Below are 21,038 nucleotides of genomic sequence, written 5' to 3'. Positions count from 1 at the left end.
CATATAACCTTTAGAATTCGCCGTAAGTTATTGGACAATCCATCAGGATTTGAGGGGATGAAACTCTCCCCGCTCCTGGGTGCATAAATTTTCAGCGTTTCTTTGGCCTATTGACAAACGCCCAAAAAGGGTGATATTTATTTTTTTCGGAATTTCGTCATCTCACAAGTCAATTCCCGCATGGCTTTTCGTAACAGCAAATTAATCTAAGTCTGTATTGCACGATAAAATGGAATGTGATATAGAATTTAGGTCAGAGGCCAAGCTCTGGAACCTATGGGGTCATTCAGCGATGAGAGGGAAATTGAAAGTAAAAAATGTTTGAAAGGTGTGACAGGAGGAAAAACTCGCAGTTGCACTATGAAACAATTTTTAGGAGAAAAGGGAAAGTAAAATGGAAGAAAAAGGATATCAAGGTTTACGTCTGCCTGACCTGATCAAGTTTGAATGAGATCCGACAAGTCGGAGGGAGCACGATTGACTTCATTAACCTTTAACTAGAGTACGAGAATTCTTTGGGTGTGACTGTCTCAAGCTTTAACCGATCTCTACAGACCTTCATGTCTCTGGTGAACATAGAATGTGGATATCCTTCGGGACATGTATCCCTTTACAAAAGAACTTCACATCTGCTCTGCGTAATTTTATAACAATAATACGAGATGTCGTATTTCAGTGGCCCCTAGCTTGGCAACGCAAACTTGATAATATCTAACAAGTCGAGCACAGAAATCCATTCCTCTTTAAATGATACAGAAATAAAAGATGCGATATTAAAATTATGGATACTGCCTCAAATTATGGAGGCATTTCTTCATCCCCAGCCTTTATAATTGTATATGATCTCGGTGAGTTTGTTAAAAATTAGGGATCCATATATTAATTTAAGTAGCAATGCAACCATTTCTCCTCCGTCGCTCTCTCTCTCTCTTCAAATACATATAATGACCAAGAAATATAATTTTTGCTCACATGTAATTTTTTTATCAACGAGAAGCGTTTCATTTGACAAAATCACGTCTCAAGGCTATATAATATATGCCATTATTTTTTACATATATATATGTATATACATATACATATATATATATATCTCTATACATATATATATATATAAATATATATATATATATATATATATATATATATATATATATATATATATATATATATATATATATATAAACCTAGAAAAGACCTAGCATGTATGCCCCATCACCATAAGATGGCAATATGAAAAATTACTTGACTTTCCAGCAAAGAAAAAAAAATTCAGTTCTTATCCAACGGTTAAAAGAATCTTGATTTCAACAAACGAGAGAGAGAGAGAGAGAGAGAGAGAGAGAGAGAGAGAGAGAGAGAGAGAGAGAGAGAGAGAGAGGCGTTATACAGGTTTTAGTGGTTGTAGCAGCAGGAGTATTAGCATTAATAGCAGAGACAGGAGGCAAAATTGCATAGCATTAAGTCCGCTAGTTTCAGCATCACAACAGAAGAGTAATAATAACGATTTTTAACTGAGAGAGAGAGAGAGAGAGAGAGAGAGAGAGAGAGAGAGAGAGAGAGAGAGAGAGAGAACCAATAATGGACTTAGTCAAGTACGTAAAGAATGGCGTAACGTACAAAAAAAAAGAAAAAAAAAAAGGACATTTTAATACAGCCTGCCAGTGCGGGCATTATTCACTAGTGCCCCCAAGCCAATTTCGCCCGTTCAGAAAAGACACCTTCTATTCTTCAAGGCAATAAACACTTCGCTTTCTGTCGTGAAACCTAAGGTGCTTATTGCACACACACACACACACACACACACACACACAGAGAGGAGAGAGAGACACACAATGAAACCTAAGATTGCTTGTGCACACACACACACACACACACAGAGGAGGAGAGAGAGAATGAAACCTCTAAAACTGCTTATACATATACAGAGAGAGAGAGAGAGAGAGAGAGAGAGAGAGAGAGAGAAACTCTAAAACTGAGAGAGAGAGAGAGAGAGCAGACAACGAATCGTGGGGCTAAAGTCAAAAAACATTTATGACTGTTCCCATTTTGTTCCCACGGCACGAAATTAAAGCAACACATCACAAAATCGTAGAAAGTCGCTCGGCCGGAAAAGCCATACTTCGATTTCCTTCATAAGTATTTCAAGAGTGCTTGCGTGCACTTGTTCAAGCTGTGACTAATTTTTCTATTAAAACGAAGAATTCGACAGGTTGTAAATGATAGGGTATTTCTGCTTTCGGTCCGATTAACTCATCCCCTTGTCCTATTATTCGGGAAGATGATATGAAAATTTATTAATGGATTTTTCGATATTTTAAGAAAAGCGGGCATAGTCTCAGAGACAATCCCTGGAATATGTGAAGGGATTATAATCTCTCGATGTGAGGATCTGAGAGGGTATCGGCAGGACGTGATGGTGGAGAGAGAGAGAGAGAGAGAGAGAGAAATTTTTTGGGGCCGATGCAGGCGGACCTACAGAATGGGACGCCACTTTTATTTTTGGTCAAAAAAGTCTTATTCTGATTGGCCTCTGCGCGAGGTAGGCCCATCACCCTTTTAGTCCCCTGTAGAAAAAAAACTATTGTGCGGCTTTGTCTGTCCGTCCGCACTTTTTCTGTCCGCAGTTTTTCTGATCGCACTCAGATCTTAAAATCTACTGAGGCTCGAGGGTTGCAAATTGGTATGTTGATCATCCACCCTCCAATCATCAAACATACCAAATTGCAACCCTTTAGCCTCAGCAGTTTTCATTTCAATTAAGGTTAAAGTCAGCCATAACCGTGCTTCTGGCAACGATATAGGACAGGCCACCACCGGGCCGTGGTTAAAGTTTCATGGGCCGCAACTCATTCAGCATTATACCGAGACTACCGAAAGATAGACCTATTTCCGGTGGCCTTGATTATACGCCGCAGCGGCTGCACAGAAAACTCGATCGCGCCGAAGAAACCTCGACGCATTTTTTACTCGTTTCAAACAGAGGCCTTTTGGAACCCTTTTCTTACAGGGGCAGGATTGTCCCCTACGACGAGGTAATCTCACAGAAACACGATTAACTATCGCAGATAAAACGTGAGCGAAGACCACAGTCTTCCTCGGCGAGGACTTACCAAACACCGAAATAACCTCTGAAAATATGACCTGTTACAGAACGCAAGCGCAAACAGACACTGGAAATATTAGGCGATTAAGGGAAGATCTTCGCCTTTGCTCTGCTCTCGACATTCTTTGTTCTTCTGGTATTTATCAAGAGACGAAAGAACCAAATCCGAAGAAGGATGGAAAAAGAAAACGTGAGTGGGAAAATTGAAAAGAAAAATGGAAGAGGAAACGGCAAAGACTTCCTTTCTCTTTTTTCGTCGTATTCTCCTTTCTTTCCTTCTCACCTCTCCCGTCCTTTCTTCTTCTTCTTCTTCTTCTTTTACGTTTTCTCCAATCCGTAATATCCACTCGAATTCTCCGGAAGGAGAAAGAGAGAGAGAGAGAGAGAGAGAGAGAGAGAGAGAGAGAGAGAGAGAGAGCAGAAAGTTAAAAGGCTAGTTTGAAGGTATCGCCTTTCCTTTCTCTTATTGCAGCACACTTTCTCCCATTTTCTCCCCCTTTCTCTTTTCCTTTTTTTCTCTTTCGTAATCGGTTCTCCCTTTCCCCCATTACTTTTCTCTTCTGTCTGTCTTAATGGGTCAATTTTATCTCTCTCTCTCTCTCTCTCTCTCTCTCTCTCTCTCTCTCTCTCTCTCTCTCTCTCTCTCTCTGCTCTACGTTTTTTGTAACTGAAATATCTCTCGTATATATTTTTACACGAGTATAATATCTGACTGTCGATTTAAATTTCTTGTAATTGCCTGTTTTCATTTACAACAACAACAACAACAATAATAATAATAATAATAATAATAATAATAATAATAATAATAATAATAATAATAATAATAATAATAATAATTCAATTGCTGTTTCAACGGCATTCAACTTGTAGAGAGTCTTCTCTACTCTTCTTATTAGATTCTTCTCGTCCGCAGCTTGATGGAATATTAAATTTCCACAAGAAAAGGAAAGTTATTCAGCCCTTGTTCATTCTAAACAGAAAAACCAGAATACCTTTCCTTGTCCTTTGGAAATTTAATATTCCATCTACCCGCAGACGAAAAGAATATAAGAGGAAGAATCGAGAAGACTCTCCACAAGTTAAAAGCCGTTGAAACAGCAATTGTTTTTAACAACACTGACCTAAAGGAGTCACTCCTTCCACATAATAATAATAATAATAATAATAATAATAATAATAATAATAATAATAATAATAATAATAATCGAGACTTAAAAGCCACAGTAGTATTAAAAATATTTATGTACAAAGTTAAAAATGATAAGGAGAGACTTTCAGATACCACTCCGTATCCTTCATCAGTCCTACTGATTAGTATCTGAAAGTCTCTCCTTTTCGTTTTAACTGACATAAATATTTTAATTTTACTACTGTAATCTCTCGATATTATAGCCTCATTACAGGGTCGTCTTGTTTAAAATAATAATAATTATAACTAGACAGAGAGACAATATATACCGACTTCATAATAACTGACATGGAAGGTGCAAAGGGAATAAATAGGTTATTTTTAATGGGACGAAATGAAACATAACCTGAGACACGTGGTATTTTTCCCCCCACTTATAATTATTAATAACCATAATTTTGTAGCTGATACGTGGCATATTTTTAACGTAGACGATAAAAGTCACCTTGAACCAAATCAAGCGGTGGTTTTGTTTCCAGAATTTGCTAGCATGCTTATGCATCTTTGTTCGTGCACATATACATACATACAGATAAACCTGTTGCTAAATAATGCTAAGGCGAATTCCTATGTTCCCCGTGGAGGGATAATGCCGTCAGTGCACCTCACGTGGTGCACTGTAAGCATTACTTAAGGGTCTCTGCAGCGTCCCTTCGGCCCCTAGCTGCAACCTCTTTCATTCCTTTTACTGTACCTCCGTTCATATTCGTTCTTCCATCTGACTTTCCACCCCCTCTAACAATTGTTTCATAGTACAGCTGCGAGTTTTCCTCCTGCCACACCTTTCAAAGCTTCTTCCTGTCAATTTCCCTTTCAGCGCTGAACGACCTCATAGGTCCCAGTGCTTGGCATTGGCCTAAATTCTACATTCTAATTCCTGTGTTCCCTCCCGATGTTATCTTACCAGTCCAGTGTAACACAGAACGAAGATGCATAACTGACAAGTGATTATTTAAGGACACAGGAAGCGTATCCTCGACAACTGTGCGTTTGGGGAATTATTCACGATGCAATCACATAACTAATCTATCTACTTGACCTGGGAATGCATCCACTAGCGGATCCAGAGAAATTTCACTGGGGAGAGGGGGCACCAATTTTCATATTATGCATACATACATCCATATATATATATATATATATATATATATATATATATATATATATATATATATATATATATATATATATATATATATATATATATATATATATATATATATATATATATATATATATATCATTTCTATAAGGTTTTTTATTTTTTCCCATTTTTATTTCTCATTTATGTTATTATTATCCAAATCTTCAATATTATTATTTTGTCATTATTTTTTATGGGGGGGGGCACTTGCCCAGGTCACCCCCCCCTCCCCAACCCGGGATCCGCTAGTGAATGCATCTCGTTTGAAACTTTCAGACTCGTGACAATAGCTGATGGGTAATTGAGATACAACATCGACACACACAAACAGGAAGTTAATAAAATCATGAATGATTGTCACGCCATGAAAAAAATGAAGTGCTGAATGATTTTACATTCATGGATGAAAAGAGAATGCCATGATTTCTGCATTACTGTGCATGCATTAGTGATAGTGGCTTAGAGTTAAATAAAAACTTAAATTTACTTCATGAATTAATATGGAAAAATCCGTGTTATATTTTTATCCTAATGGGCATTTCACCAACTGATAAAAGTGACCTCACAAAATTTTATTCAGTCAAAAAATTAAATTGTTTCATGAATGCAGAATGAAACATATAATTATACAGAAGTGCTCACCAATACTGAACTGTTTTCATGAACTTGAATCAAATGTTTAAGTACTTATAGGAAGGAAAACAACTTTTGGTGAAAGTGACTTCATGAATCATAAACAAATATCAAAATGACTTAATTCCAAGACTAAAAACGGAAAATAAACTATTTTTTCATAGTGCAATACTCACCTATGGGTCCATTTTCCTGAACTTCGGCAAACATGGAGGCATTTGGGAAAAATGGGAGGGTTGTCGTTAATATCCTTCACGACGATCGTGACCGTCGTTTCCACCAAGTGAACGCGTCCTGTCCTGCCTCCAATGCCGTAGGCGCTGATGTCCGCGGTAGACCAGGGGTCGGAAGGACCCACCGTAACGTTTCTGCCCTTCGAGTGGTGAGGGTCGTTGAAATAACAGTCGCCTTCTAATTCCAGGTTCTCCTCCGACTGGTACGGATCGTCGATGATCTCATCGGCAACTCTCCTCTCCTTTCTTTTCAAGTAAGGGAGAGCGCTGTTATTTCTCTCATTCTTCTTTCCAACATGCCGCCTCGCCTCTGCTTTCATTCTCCCCGCCTGGTTGTCCGTGATACAAGATTTACGACCTGCGCCTGACTTCGTACCTTCGTCGGAAGATCGAGTCGCACCGTCAGGCGCGTTCCCGGCGGGAGATCCTGAATCTTCTTCGCCTTTGCCGTGCGGACCCCTTCCGCTGGGACGTCCCCTTTTCCTCTCTCTTTCATTCGCTTCTTCGCGACAATTCTTCTTCTGGCGGGCGTCCCCTGGCTTATCCCCCTCGACTGCAGAAAGAAACTGACGAATGTGAGCGAGGGAGAATTGATGCGAGCTTCTCTTCGCTTCTTCCTCTTCTTCTTCTTCTTCTCCGGCTTCGTCTGGCGTGTAAGTGATCAGGCGAAATCCTCTATGGCTCAGGGAGAATTTATTGGAATGTATAATTCTCTCATTCCATTCAGCATCAGAGAAATGGCCCCTCGGGAACATACGTTGGCCATTAGATCTTTTCTCGCGACTCTGCCGCGTCTTCTCGCCATTTTCCACTCTCCTCCTTTTGGCGGGGTTCTGCTGCGTGCGGCGGGCGGGAAATCTTTTCGGGCATTGTTTTTCTCTGACGAGACTTTTCTCCTTCCTCTTCACTGACCTTTCCCTCGGCTTTCCGCTCTGTTCCCTCCGCTCCTCTTTAGATCTCCTTCGGTGCAAATCTCTTTTCCTCTTGCCACCATCTCCCTCAATCTTATCGTCACTTTCTTCCCTCTTTTTGCGCCTTCCCCACATTCCGAAGGGGAGTTTTTGCATCTCGGAAGCGTTCGGTAACCCGAGGTTGAAACTCGAGAGATAATTTGGAGGAACGACCCCTCGTTTGTTTCGAGGTCGACTCCAAAGGGCCTGGCCGTCGCGGACCTGCACTCGAACCTTCCACACGGATTTCCCCTCGGGAGGGTCACGATCGAGAGCCTGCGTATGAAAGCGATATATCAAGCCACGGACCCAGAACAGTATCCTTCGCAGGGTATTGTATACTTACAGTACATTTACTTACACGTGCGAAGTAGTATGGAAATGTGTTTCTATATTTACAAACACACACACACACACACACACACACACACACACATATATATATATATATATATATATATATATATATATATATATATATATATATATATACTATATATATATATATATATATATATATATATATATATATATATATAAGAGCTTTTCAGTCGAGAAACATGCCAAGTGCCATTTTAAAATGTAATAAATTAAATTAAAATACTTCGGCCCAGGATGGCGCTTCGCATGCTTCTCGACTAAAAGGCTCATATGAAGATTTAATATACAAGAAAAAGGATCTTATATCTTATATATGAGCTTTTCAGTCGAGAAACATGCCAAGTACCATTTTAAAATATAATAAATTAAATAAAAATACCTATGGCCCAGGATGGCGCTTGGCATGTTTCTCGACTGAAAGACTCATATATAAATATATATATGTATATAGAAATGTAATATATATATATATATATATATATATATATATATATATATATATATATATATATATATATATATATATATATATATATATATATATATATATATAAATATGCAAATACATATATACATATATGTATATATATATATATATATATATATATATAAATATGCAAATATATACACACACACACACACACACACATATATATATATATATATATATATATATATATATATATATATATATATATATATATATATATATATATAAAGTATTAACCGCTAGAAAGTATGTCCTTTCAAGAAGTAAAAAAAAAAAAATGCGACATACATCTCCTTATAACTGCAAAATAACTAATAAATCTCACTCGATAAACAGTTCTCAGATTAAAAACAATTTACGCATTGACACGGAAACCTCATCACTAGTATGACATTCCAGCACCTGATTTATTGCAACATTTTTCCGTTTCCCGGCTGGTTTCACTCTACTCTCGTTCCCTGTATACTGTGTTTACGTATCTAGCGTCTCCCTTTCTCTCTACATGATTAAACCACCTATGAACTAATATGCATGTACACATTTTAAGTGTCTGCATGTGTGCATGTTTACTACACGGAGAACTGCAAAGAGATGTAGAACTACACAAAATCCACTGCTTTGGCTTACCCGTTGCTGTATGAGTTCACCAGTCAGGGAATTGATGGTAAAATAGGCTTCGCCAGGCTTGTATCCGTCCACTCCGTCCCCTCGCACCGTATACAGAAGACCCTGGTAATCGAGGCTGTCTTTGTCTTTCGCTTCCACCTGAAAAATGAGAAAGGAAAACGAACAGAGCTGTTGGTGAGGAACACGGAACATGAAGAATGTCAACATCATACTGACGTATTCTGGGAAGCGTCTGCCAGTATGTTAGTCTTTCTATTCACATCTACGAATGTTTGTTTCTCTCTTGTTTGTGTCTGTGAATGTTTGTCTGTTTATCTCACGCGTGTGTGCACGCCCGTCTATCTGTCGGTGGGACGAACAGAGCTTTTAATGAAGCAAGCAAAATATGAAAAACGTAAACATCAAACCGAGGTATTCTGATGAGCGTCTGTCCGTTTTTCTAAGCAGGTCTGTTAGGTTCTGTTCCCCTCATGCATGTGTGTGCTTGTTTGTCCGTTTATCTCACGCGTATGTGCACGTGCGTTTGTCTGTCTCACCGCCTTCTGCAGCCCACCTTCAGGAGCGTGGAAGGAAGAGTGTCTGTTATCTCACGTGCATCTGTCTGTTTCATCGCCTTCTGCAACCCACCTTCAGGAGCGTGGAAGGAAGACTGTCTGTTATCTCATGTGTATATGTACGTGCGTTTACGCCTTCTGCAACCCACCTTCAGGAGCGTGGTAGGGAGATGGCGATCCTCCTCCTCAACGACGGTGACTTTTGGATCCGGGCTGACGAAGTAAGGAGGGTTGTCGTTGACGTCAGCCACCCTCACCTGGACGACTGTGTGCACCGTGTGTCCCTCTGCCTCCCCGGAGATTGCCAGTTCGTGCTTTTGGGGAAGAGAGGAGATAAATGTCAATATGCTCTGTGGGTTTCATAAGGTGGAAGTTTTGGGATGAGTATTGCTCGATTTCACTCCGTCCTGTGTTTTTCATGGCTTGTCGGTGAAGTGAAAATATGATTCTTTTTAGCTTGTCTAAGAGAAAACGAGGCCATGATTGTCTAATTGAGTTGTACACTAAATACACACAGATAGATATATATATATATATATATATATATATATATATATATATATATATATTTTAAATACTCAACACACAATCACGTGGGGACAGAAATAAATTTCTGACACACATCAGAGTCAGAACCCAGGTCTTTCGATCAAAAGGGCGCTGCCTTTGCATGGCCTAGTGGGCAGCGCCCTGCCCATTTGCTATGGAAAGACCGGTTCAGCGATCTTGATTGAATCAAAAACTTATATATATAACTATATATATATATACATATACATACATATATATATATATATATATATATATATATATATATATATATATATATATATATATATATATATATATATATATATATATATATACAGAGATGGGCCAGTTTCAGAGACAACGCCATCAGACTTATCTGATAAGTACGAGACGCTTGACAAAACCTGAAATATTCATTAGAGACAAGATAAAGATGCTGCAATAATTTTCGATGTGGCATTTCACCCTTAAGCTCTGTCTTTCACAGTTCATGGATAAACGTTCTCTCGAACACTTCAAATTCTCGTTAATTCATGATTCGATTTCCTTCATAACTGTTATATATAATCTTAACCCAGTCTCAGTACCTGACCAAGGAATACTAACAATCACAACAGCTACAACCAATTATACTTATAACCTTAAACAGTTTATCTCCAAGGTTTGAACATATAATTTTATTTCCCTACACAAACACATTATCGATCCTTCCATATTCCCACAATTCACTGACCCCCTCCAACTTCCCCCCGCCCCCCCTCCCCTTTACCAATCTCCCCATTTACCTGTTAGCGTGACCTTACATTACTTTGCAAAAACTCAGTAACATTTTTGTCAGAATGTTATTAATATCATAATTTTTACCTCTGGTTAAACGGAATTGCATCGTTAAAATATATTTTCTATTTTTTTGTGCGTGTCATGTACAAGTTTTCGTTTATTTTTTTAAATTATCATGACATTCGTTCCATGATTTGTTATCCACCTAAATAATGACATATTGTGCAGTTCTGTGACATCAAATAAATGAAAATATATTCAAATGTTACTGGGAAACTTGCCGGTTATTTATTTCCAGCTATCAATTAAGAGATTTTTGTTATACCAACTTGCTATGGTTAGACAAGTTCTACGGATGCAGTACATTCATCACTACGACGAACACACACACACACAGATGTATATTTATATATATAAATATACATACATGCATACACACATAAAATATATATACACACGTATATACACATTTATTTATGTGTATATATGTATGTATATATATATATATATATATATATATATATATATATATATATATATATATATATATATACATATATATAGTTTATTCTCTGTAAAAGTGTCTCACTGCACACACTCATACACATTCAAGAGGATTTCGGAAGCTCAACTGCTCCTGCAATTAATGACGCCATTACTTGCAATAATAAAACAGGCTCCGTTCTGCTATTACCATTCACCCTTCTCTTCTTACCTTATCCCTCGATTCATAGTCGAGGGCAGCAGCCAGGGCAATCAGCCCTGTGTTCTGGTCGATGGTGAACAGGCCGTCGCCGTTGCCTTCAGTGATGCTGTATCGAATGGCCGCTCCTGAGAGGCGAAAGAAGAAGTGTTTGTTCTTAGGGACTGTGAGCTATAAGCGCAATGTATATATGTATATACATATAATTACACATACATATACATACATACATATATATATAAATATATATAAAAAATATAAAGAAATATACATATATAAAATATAGTGTAAATTACATATATATATTATATAAATTATATATATATACATACATACATATATGTATATATATATATATATATATATATATATATATATATATATATATATTTATATATATATATATATATATATATATAACGGTTCAAATGCATTTAAAAGTTTGAATATAAAAACCTTCCATTTAAAAGTTGATTTTATCTTGATACGGAAACGGCTAAGCGCTGATAGCTATATTCATACATACATACATACATACACACATGCATACCTACACCATTCCCTTTGACAAAGGGGAGTTCTAAAAGGGAAAAAAACGAGACAGTAATTATTACCATACTCACAAGCTGACTTCTGAATCGAGTATAATCCCTCCCTTTATGCAGGAAATTTCGACAGCACTAGCCATTTTACAGGTACATGTAATGGTTCAGCGCGCGGGCGCGTGTAAGTGTGTGTGTGTGTGTGTGTGAGTAGTCGAGACGCACCCTTTTTGTGATAAACCATTAGGAAATCATGGAAAAGGATACTTTTTATGATACGCAGACTGACCTGGAGAAAATTAAAAATAAATCAAAACTCGTTTAGAGAGAGAGAGAGAGAGAGAGAGAGAGAGAGAGAGAGAGAGAGAGAGAGAGAGAGAGAGAGAGATTCGCTTGATGTATCTGTAGTCAGAGGAAGAAGTCTTTTTCCTCACATCTTAAACCTAAGCCCCAGTGGCGGGGGTGAGGGGAAGGGGGGGATCCTGACCCCGCTGGTGGGAGAGACAAAAATGATCTGCAGGTGAAATGAAAGTCTGAATTGTTTTTGCCCTCTAACACGAAACCCTTGGAATATTCTACCTAACAAGTTTCGACGCCTGAGAAATCAATCATATTTTTTAATAGCTTTTTTAAGACCCCACGCATCAAAGATCTACAAAACTGCCAATAGAGGGAAATGTGCTGGAACAGGCGGCGGAGTTTTGCCTCGCTGGGGAAAATGGCCGGACGAGATGTTTTTCGAGGAGGGAGGAGGAGGAGGAGGAAGAGGTAAGTTTGTGAAATGGATGTGTCGACCAATATGTGGCGTAAGACGGAGTCCTCAAGCACATATCAGTTAAAAGGGTGAGGAATTAAAGGATGGTATTGTATGCAACAGCGAGTGAATGGGAAGATAAAAGGGTGAGGAACTAAAACAGCGAGTGAATGGGAAGATAAAAGGGTGAGGAACTAAAACAGCGAATGAATGGGAAGATAAAATGGCGAGGAACTAAAATAGCGAGTGAATGGGAAGATAAAAGGGTGAGGAACTAAAACAGCGAGTGAATGGGAAGATAAAAGGGTGAGGAACTAAAACAGCGAGTGAATGGGAAGATAAAAGGGTGAGGAACTAGCGAAATAAAAGGGTGAGGAATGGGAAGATAAAAGGTGAGAACTAAAATAGCGAGTGAATGGGAAGATAAAAGGAAGGAACTAAAACAGCAAGTGAATGGGAAGATAAAGGGCAGGAACTAAAACAGCGAGTGAATGGGAAGAAAATGCTAAAAGGGTGAGAAACTAAATGGAATTGGAAGATAAAAGGGTGAGGAACTAAAACAGCGAGTGAATGGGAAGATAAAAGGGTGAGGAACTAAAACAGCAAGTGAATGGGAAGATAAAAGGGTGAGGAACTAAAACAGCAAGTGAATGGGAAGATAAAAGGGTGAGGAATTGAAACAGCGAGTGAATGGGAAGATAAAGGTGAGGAACTAAAACAGCAAGTGAATGGGAAGATAAAAAGGAACTAAAAGTGAGGAGGAACTAAAACAGCGAGTGAATGGGAAGATAAAACAAAGTGTCTCAGAAAACAGAATGGGAAGATAAAAGGGTGAGAACTAAAACAATGACAGAATGGGATAAAGGTTAAAACAGCGAGTGAATGGGAAGATAAAAGGGTGAGGAAACTAAAATAGCAAGTGAATGGGAAGAATGCTGGAGAAAATAAAAGGGGTGGAAGGTCTGTCAGCGAATGAATTGAACCTAAAACAGCAAGAATGGAAAAAGCCAAGGATCTATTTGTTACAGAGGACGAGGGTGGGGACACTTCCTGGCCACATAATATCCGGGGAGGCTGGCAAGGGCCAACACTGGATATCTAAGGCTCACCGATATCGTAGAAAAAAAAAAAGACATGACAGTATTTTCTTTACATTTCTGGCTGATGGATACGCGACCCCCCGGAAAGATGCACGGATGATTACTCTCCTTCCTGTTCCCGAAATTAAAGGATCAGTTTTCGGGCGAAGGGCACGACCGCCTCCCTCCCCCCAAAAGTCTTTCGTGTAACCCACACGGCTGGACGCTTTAATAGAAACGAACAAAACCGGTCAAAAATGAATTTCTTTCTAACGGATTTCCGCCGGCTCAAAAGAATCCCGTTACAACCCCCCCCCTAACCCAACCACCACACAAAAAAAAAAAAAAAAAAAGATTCGAGCATGAAAATGGGTTAGAATGAATTTCGGAGTTTTGTAGAGAATCCGGCAGATATTCCTTTTAGTCAAAGCATTCTTTCGTTTTGTTATATATTCGATGTTTAAGTTGTATACACGCAGGGCGTGCGGATGTGTCTGATTTCATGGAAAGAGAAGGCATCACATTCATCCAACTTCTACTACTGATAGTATCAGTATTAGTAGTAGTAGCTGTTGTCCCGGACAAATATGGCCCCTTATCTTTTCACGAAAACAAATGCGTAGGATACCTGTGTATAAACCTTGAATCTCACCCAGTTAACTCAGTAAAAATCGTTTAGGAATAAAACAAACCACTTGCTTCTAGTCAAAATGTTTTACCATTACGAAATGTAGTGTTTTAACAGTCAGAACAACTTTATTTTAAAGACTGACAGTGTTTTGACAGTCAGAACAACTTTATTTTATAGACTGACAGTGTTTTGGCTGTCAGCACAACTCTATTTTAAAGACTGACATTGTTTTGACAGTCAGAACAACTTTATTTTAAAGACTGACAGTGTTTTGACAGTCAGAACAACTCTATTTTAAAGACTGACAGTGTTTTGACAGTCAGAACAATTTTATTTTAAAGACTGGCAGTGTTTTCACTGTCAGAACAACTTTATTTTAAAGACTGACATTATTTTGACTGTCAGAACAACTTTATTTTAAAGACTGACAGTGCTTTGACTGTCAGAACAACTTTATTTTAAAGACTGACACTGTTTTGATTGTCAGAACAACTTTATTTTAAAGACTGACAGTGTTTTGACATTAAGTACAACTTTATTTTAAAGACTGACAGTGTTTTGACAGTCAGCACAACTTTATTTTAAAGACTGAGAACAGATAATTATCATCTTAATCATTTCACACTACTAGAAATACCTAGAGATTGGTTCATTAAGCCACTGCCACTAACAACAGACTCCCAAGGTCTGCTGCAAGTTTTTATTAATAATATCAATAATTTCTACACTGATCAATGATATACTCGGTGAATAAAGGGTAGATCCAGGCAGATTCGTGAAATTTTTCAGTTTTAAAAAGTAAACGAAAAGAGAATATGCAAGCACCTGTAACTGATACAAACCAAATCTACAGTGCACTGTATTAGTTTGCTTTGGCAAGCACGAAAATCCCTGATTTATTGCTTTTCATTGAAAGACAATCAAGGTAGGCGTACAAAGTATATAGGAAATTTGTACCCTCAAGCAATGAAAGTATTTTAATTGAACAAATATACCTATTCACATTTACACAGGCATATTTGAATGAAACAACCTACCCTACGATATCCAGCATGTTGTATCCGAAATTCTTCTCTCTCTCTCTCTCTCTCTCTCATGCACAAATAAACACATTACCAGTAATGAAAATCCTCACCTTGCCTGTGCACAGCTTTCACACTCAGTACGGCATCTGTCACCTTCGCGTCCTCCCTGAGGACCGCACAGTAGTGGGACTGCGTGAATTCGAGAGGGACCGTTCCCGATTCGGATAGGAGACGAGTTGCTGGAAAGAATGAGAAAGGAGAGTTAACAGCTATGGCCTTCCAGTGAACACTTCACCAATTAGGCTTTACTCATTACACCAAACTGTTAGTCTGATTTGAATGATTCTTTGTAAAGGTTAACAGCTGATGACTTTCAATGAACACTCTTCTTCAACTGAGATTTACTAGTTATATCAACATGCATGAAGTCTGATAATAATGATTGGTTATTCTTGAACATCAAAAGCGCACACAAGTTTTGAAAAGTTGTCGATAAAAATTTACGGTGCAAAGTATATTTCATTCAAGTTTTCGAAGACTACAAAATTATCCACCTGATACATTAAAGTATGAAATTATGTTTCGTGACTTTAGGAGAAAGTATTTTGCTTAGTTTCATTCAGCTTTCAGGTTAAAATTCATTATACATTAAGAACTAGTTTACTGGAAAAAGAACAAAAGTAATTAGACTTCATCTAACAAATATTAAATTCTTGTCCAAAATAATGCTCCCTATTGAAAACAATTATTGGGAGCAAGCATCACCCACACACATTCAAAATACACCGTTATTTTTGTAACCGGATAATGAAAATAATTTGTTGTTTCAAAAAGTTTCTCATGAAATTTCTCTTATCATTTTTCGGTATTTCACTGATGACAAACTCTTAAACTTTCCAGTAAAATTGCAATGCCAAACTCCCCTGCAGTTTGTGAATGGCAAATATCACGAAATGATTGACAAGTCTAAATCATACAACGCAAGTTGCAAACAGTACGTCAACACACAATTTAACATGAATATAAAGGAATCTGTCAGATTAACATGAATATAAAAGAACCTGTCAAAGATTAACGTAAATATAAAAGAATCTGCCAAAGATCAACACGAATATAAAATAGTCTGTCAAAGATTATCACGGGCTGCCAAAACCTGTTATGAAATGAGCCGTTCAAGGTAGCAACAGTTGGAGGAGGCTCTTTAAAAACAGCGACCCCAACTAGGGATTAAGCTCAGAAGAAGAAAAAGACGATATATCTATATTTATACATATAAAGAAGGATAAATAGGTGTCATTATGAAACATTTTCAAGTATATATATACATATATATATATATATATATATATATATATATATATATATATATATATATATATATATATATATATATATATATATATATATATATATATATATGTATATGTCATCAGGGGCAAAATCCGAATTGGCAGAACGTTCCCAAAATATTCTGTCCCGTTTGGCACTCAAACCTGGCCCTTTTTATTGGTGAGGCGCTTATTAGGTTATTACCACTAGACCAAATGTACTGTACATGTGTATGTTAGTTAGTGGTAAGTCCAAACTACGGGAAAACCCGTCGGCAATTTACCGTCCTATATGTCACAAACAAGTTGAAAACAAGTCAGCGACTGTTGGTGGAAAACAAATCTTTTTTGCCAATGCTGGATAATCGTATTTCAACCTGTTTGTGTTGTGTGTGCAATAAATTACCGTGTGTTTATGATATGTTTCACTGTTGTTTGGACGCACCCTTAGAACAAGAGAGAGAGAGAGAGAGAGAGAGAGAGAGAGAGAGAGAGAGAGAGAGAGAGAGAAAAGAACTGCATTATCAGTAGTTAATTCGTACTGAACTTGTTTGTAATGTATGTGCGAGAAGTTACCGACGTGAGTTTATGTCGTTTTACTGCTATGTAGAAAAACCCTTGGAGAGAGAGAGAGAGAGAGAGAGAGAGAGAGAGAGAGAGAGAGAGAGCAAACACGCCAACAGAAATCACAAAATAGCATGTCGAAGGAATGTCATTAAAAAATTTACCGTGCGCAGGAGGTCCACTTCTTTTGAAAAGCTCGCGAATGCGAACACTTCTGTCAGTGTTTCAAAACAGCCCCTGCTCCCCCCCACCAGAAGCTCACTCCCCCTCCTCCCCCGTTTTTGTAACTAAATGAGAAGCGCTTTACGCAGGGATGCATCTTCGTCCAAATTCCCTCGTGGTGCTTTTCTCTTTATGCTGGAAGCCGGGGCCAAAGAAAAAAAAGAGAGAAAAAAAAATCTCTCGACGTTCCGTATTTAAGTGAAGACGCTCTCCGGAGAGTTTGTGCTCTGAATGCAGTTCATTCATCCCGTCCGGGGCGAGTACATTTGCTCGTGATGAGAGAGAGAGAGAGAGAGAGAGAGAGAGAGAGAGAGAGAGAGAGAGAGACCCCCTCCCCTATTCCTCCACAATTCATAAACCCTTTTCATTTCGCTTGCTTTGCTTTGCTTCGTCTTTTTTTTCTAAACATATCTCTCTTTCCCTTTCATTCCTCGAAAGAAACAGGGCGTCGTTTACTGAATTTCTGCGATTTTTCTGAACGAAAACTTTTTGCACTTCTATTCCTCACCTGTTCATCGGAAGGTCCGGAAGGAAAAGGGGGGGGGGAGGGAAGGGAGAGAGAGTTCAGGACCCCCTCCCCTCCCAAGTCATAAACTTCATTCGTTTCAATTATTTGCTCTGATTCGTATTTTTCTTTTGCCTTCCGTTCCTCTCTGGTATTCTTCGTAAAAAATGAAATCGCTTATTAGATTGTGGGATGAAAAATTACCCTTTATTAGCTCCTGTCATCGTCAACCTTTCCCCGAGAATTTTTTTTGGTCCTGCGCATGCGCACCGAATTCATTCCTTATTAACCCCTTTAAAAAAAGAGTACCTTATTCAAAAGCATGTCCAGACCACTGTTATAAGTTAACAGGAAAAAACTAATAAATTATATAAATGATCACAGCGCCAAACACATTTCTACCCATTCGACGTTAATCTATTGTTAATATTATGGCTGTTATAATTCTGGCTGTTATAATTTTGGCTATTGTTATAATTTTGGCTGTTGTTATAATTCTGGCTGCTGTTATAATTTTGGTTGTTGTTATAATTCTAGCTGTTGTTATAATTCCGGCTGTTGTTATAATTTTCGCTGTTGTTATAACTTTAGGTCATAAACCCGAAGGGGAAAATGAATGATCGTGCCAAAGCTGAAAAGAGAGAGACATTAAAATGATTTCATTGCACCTCTCTGTCTGAATACAGTTCATCCCCCCCAAAAATAAATAAACAAATAAAAAAATTATATATCCCGTACAAAAAGACATTTCTAAATTACCTGCCCGGAAATCTCGAGCGTTTTAAATGACTCTCGCATTCTTCCTCGGCCCAAATATACGAGAATAAAAATATGACGAGACGGAAATAGGGCTACCTGAGGAGGAGGAGGAGGAGGAGGAGGAGGAGGAGGAGGAGGAGGAGGAGGAGGAGGAGGAGGAGGAGGAGGAGGAGGAGGGGAGGAGGATGCTTCTCCTTTCTGCAGAGTGCCATGACCCTCTCTCTCTCTCTCTCTCTCTCTCTCTCTCTGCGCACCTCCTCCTCCTCTCCTCCTCCTCCTATTCTCCGGGATAATTCAGGGGGACCTCGGAATAACGTGCTTATGTCACGGCATATTTTCGGTCCCATGGCGGTGGGGGTTTTCTCCAGATTGCATTTTCGTCGTGTGGGCTACAATAATAACAACGACTACAACAACAACATCAACAATAACAACCGCAATAGCAGAAGTTGTAGTGGATACTGCTGCTAGTAGAACTTGCTGCTTAGAAATAAAACCACCTGTTGTTATACTGCGCACTGAAAAAAAAAATATATATATATGTATATATATATATTATATATATATAAATATACATACATGTATATACATGTATACATATACATGCCGCAAAGTAAAACTTCCACCCGATTCGTCTGCGGTTACATATCAGGCCCTTTAAAAAAAAAAAAAAAAAGCAGCTAATTCATGGCATTTAAAACCACCAACTTTTGCTGTTAGCTAAAATATGTTGACATTTCCAAGGGCCTAAATATAGAAGCGAAATGGCGAAGGGCAAAAAGGTTCAGAGGTTGAGGGGGGAGGGGAGAGAGAGAGAGAGGGTAAGAGAGAGGGAGGGGGAGGGGGGAGAAGAGGAGGAAGCTCACATGACACGGCTGACTAATTTGCTGCAATCTGATAGGTCGTGAAATTTTTACGGGGTCATTCTCAGCACGGAAGAGGAATGTTGTTGATTCGCCATTTTTTCCCGCAATGTGAAATGGGATTTCAAAACAGCCACCAACAGGTGGGGCTGGGAGTTGAAAAACTTATTCGCTGAAAGTTGGGGAATTAAGAATGATTCCATCGAGACTTAGAGCCCACGGTGTACGTACCACTTGGCAGCCTCGGGGGGATCGAATGGCAAGGACAAGTGTACAAAATCACTGCGCACACGCGCGCGAGCACACACACACACGCACACACATATATATATAGATAGATGGATGCAGATATAAATCATTTAAATATATATATATATATATATATATATATATATATATATATATATATATATATATATATATATATATATATATATATATATATATATATATATATATATATTGTATATATATTATAATATATATATATATTGTATCACGTCTTCAGGTATCTTCAAAGGACCAATATCTTTCCTATATTGGTGATAAATTAAAGTCAAAAGTAATGTTTTGCAAGAGAAACTTTGCCTTATGACAGTACTTGCGTAATTAAGTGGCTGACCAAGGTGTGTAAGGTTGAGGTAAAAGTTCCACGGGATTGTGTATGGGGACAAAGACATGACAGTAACAAATGCTCTTGTTTCCATGTACTGGGAAACGTTATGTTATGAAAGAACTTTGTATTGTATATGACCAAAAACCCAAGAAAGTTTCCTAAAACGGTTCCCTTATTTCTTTCCTTTCACGGAAAATTTGAGCTATTTAAGATCATTATTTCAGGAGATTATTGGAAAAAAGGGTCGATAACCTAGGACACTTTCTAGATATATATTAATATCTAGGAATTATGAGAAACAGTAAATATTTTAAATATGGTATATATTTCACCATTTTCCATTTTCTTCCTTTACAGAGGATAGACATCATTATGTGATTTTTGCTGCATTAATACGGTGAGTTTATTCTACGTGCTGTGAAGTACAAATACATTATACATTTTAAAAAAGTAGTTCGTCAAAGGTTAAGCATCCATTCAGGAATAATAAACCATTTAGGTAGCAACTTAATTTGCATCTGATAGCTAGATTTCCGGTCCACTAACCTCGATGGTTCCACGTGGATTGCTTGCATGGGCCCTAACTCGGAAACGTGAGAATATGTGGTTTATTAATTGAAGGGCTGGGTTTTATTATAATCAAGTGGTCTTATGCCAAAGCAAGCTCACGTTCTTACAGGTTCATAACAAAATGTCAGTTATATAGAACAGACCACGAAAATAAAGAAAAATTTAACCAAATATCATATTCCACTTTCCTGCTGCTACGTCTCAGCAAGCCTTCCTGGATGAGTCTGGCACACTTACACAGATAATATATATATAA

At 38.0% G+C, this 21,038-nt stretch overlaps 1 pseudogene; it reads right to left on the bottom strand.

Moving 5' to 3' along the window:
* The window catches only part of LOC136834046 (putative neural-cadherin 2), a 316,958-nt pseudogene that overhangs the window by 20,131 nt on the left and 275,789 nt on the right, over nt 1-21,038 (bottom strand).

This window comes from Macrobrachium rosenbergii, chromosome 53 (assembly GCF_040412425.1).
Source record: "Macrobrachium rosenbergii isolate ZJJX-2024 chromosome 53, ASM4041242v1, whole genome shotgun sequence".
NCBI classification, from domain to species: Eukaryota; Metazoa; Arthropoda; class Malacostraca; order Decapoda; family Palaemonidae; genus Macrobrachium; species Macrobrachium rosenbergii.
The sequence above is the reverse complement of the archived record's forward strand: the minus strand, read 5'-3'. Positions and strand labels throughout refer to the sequence as shown.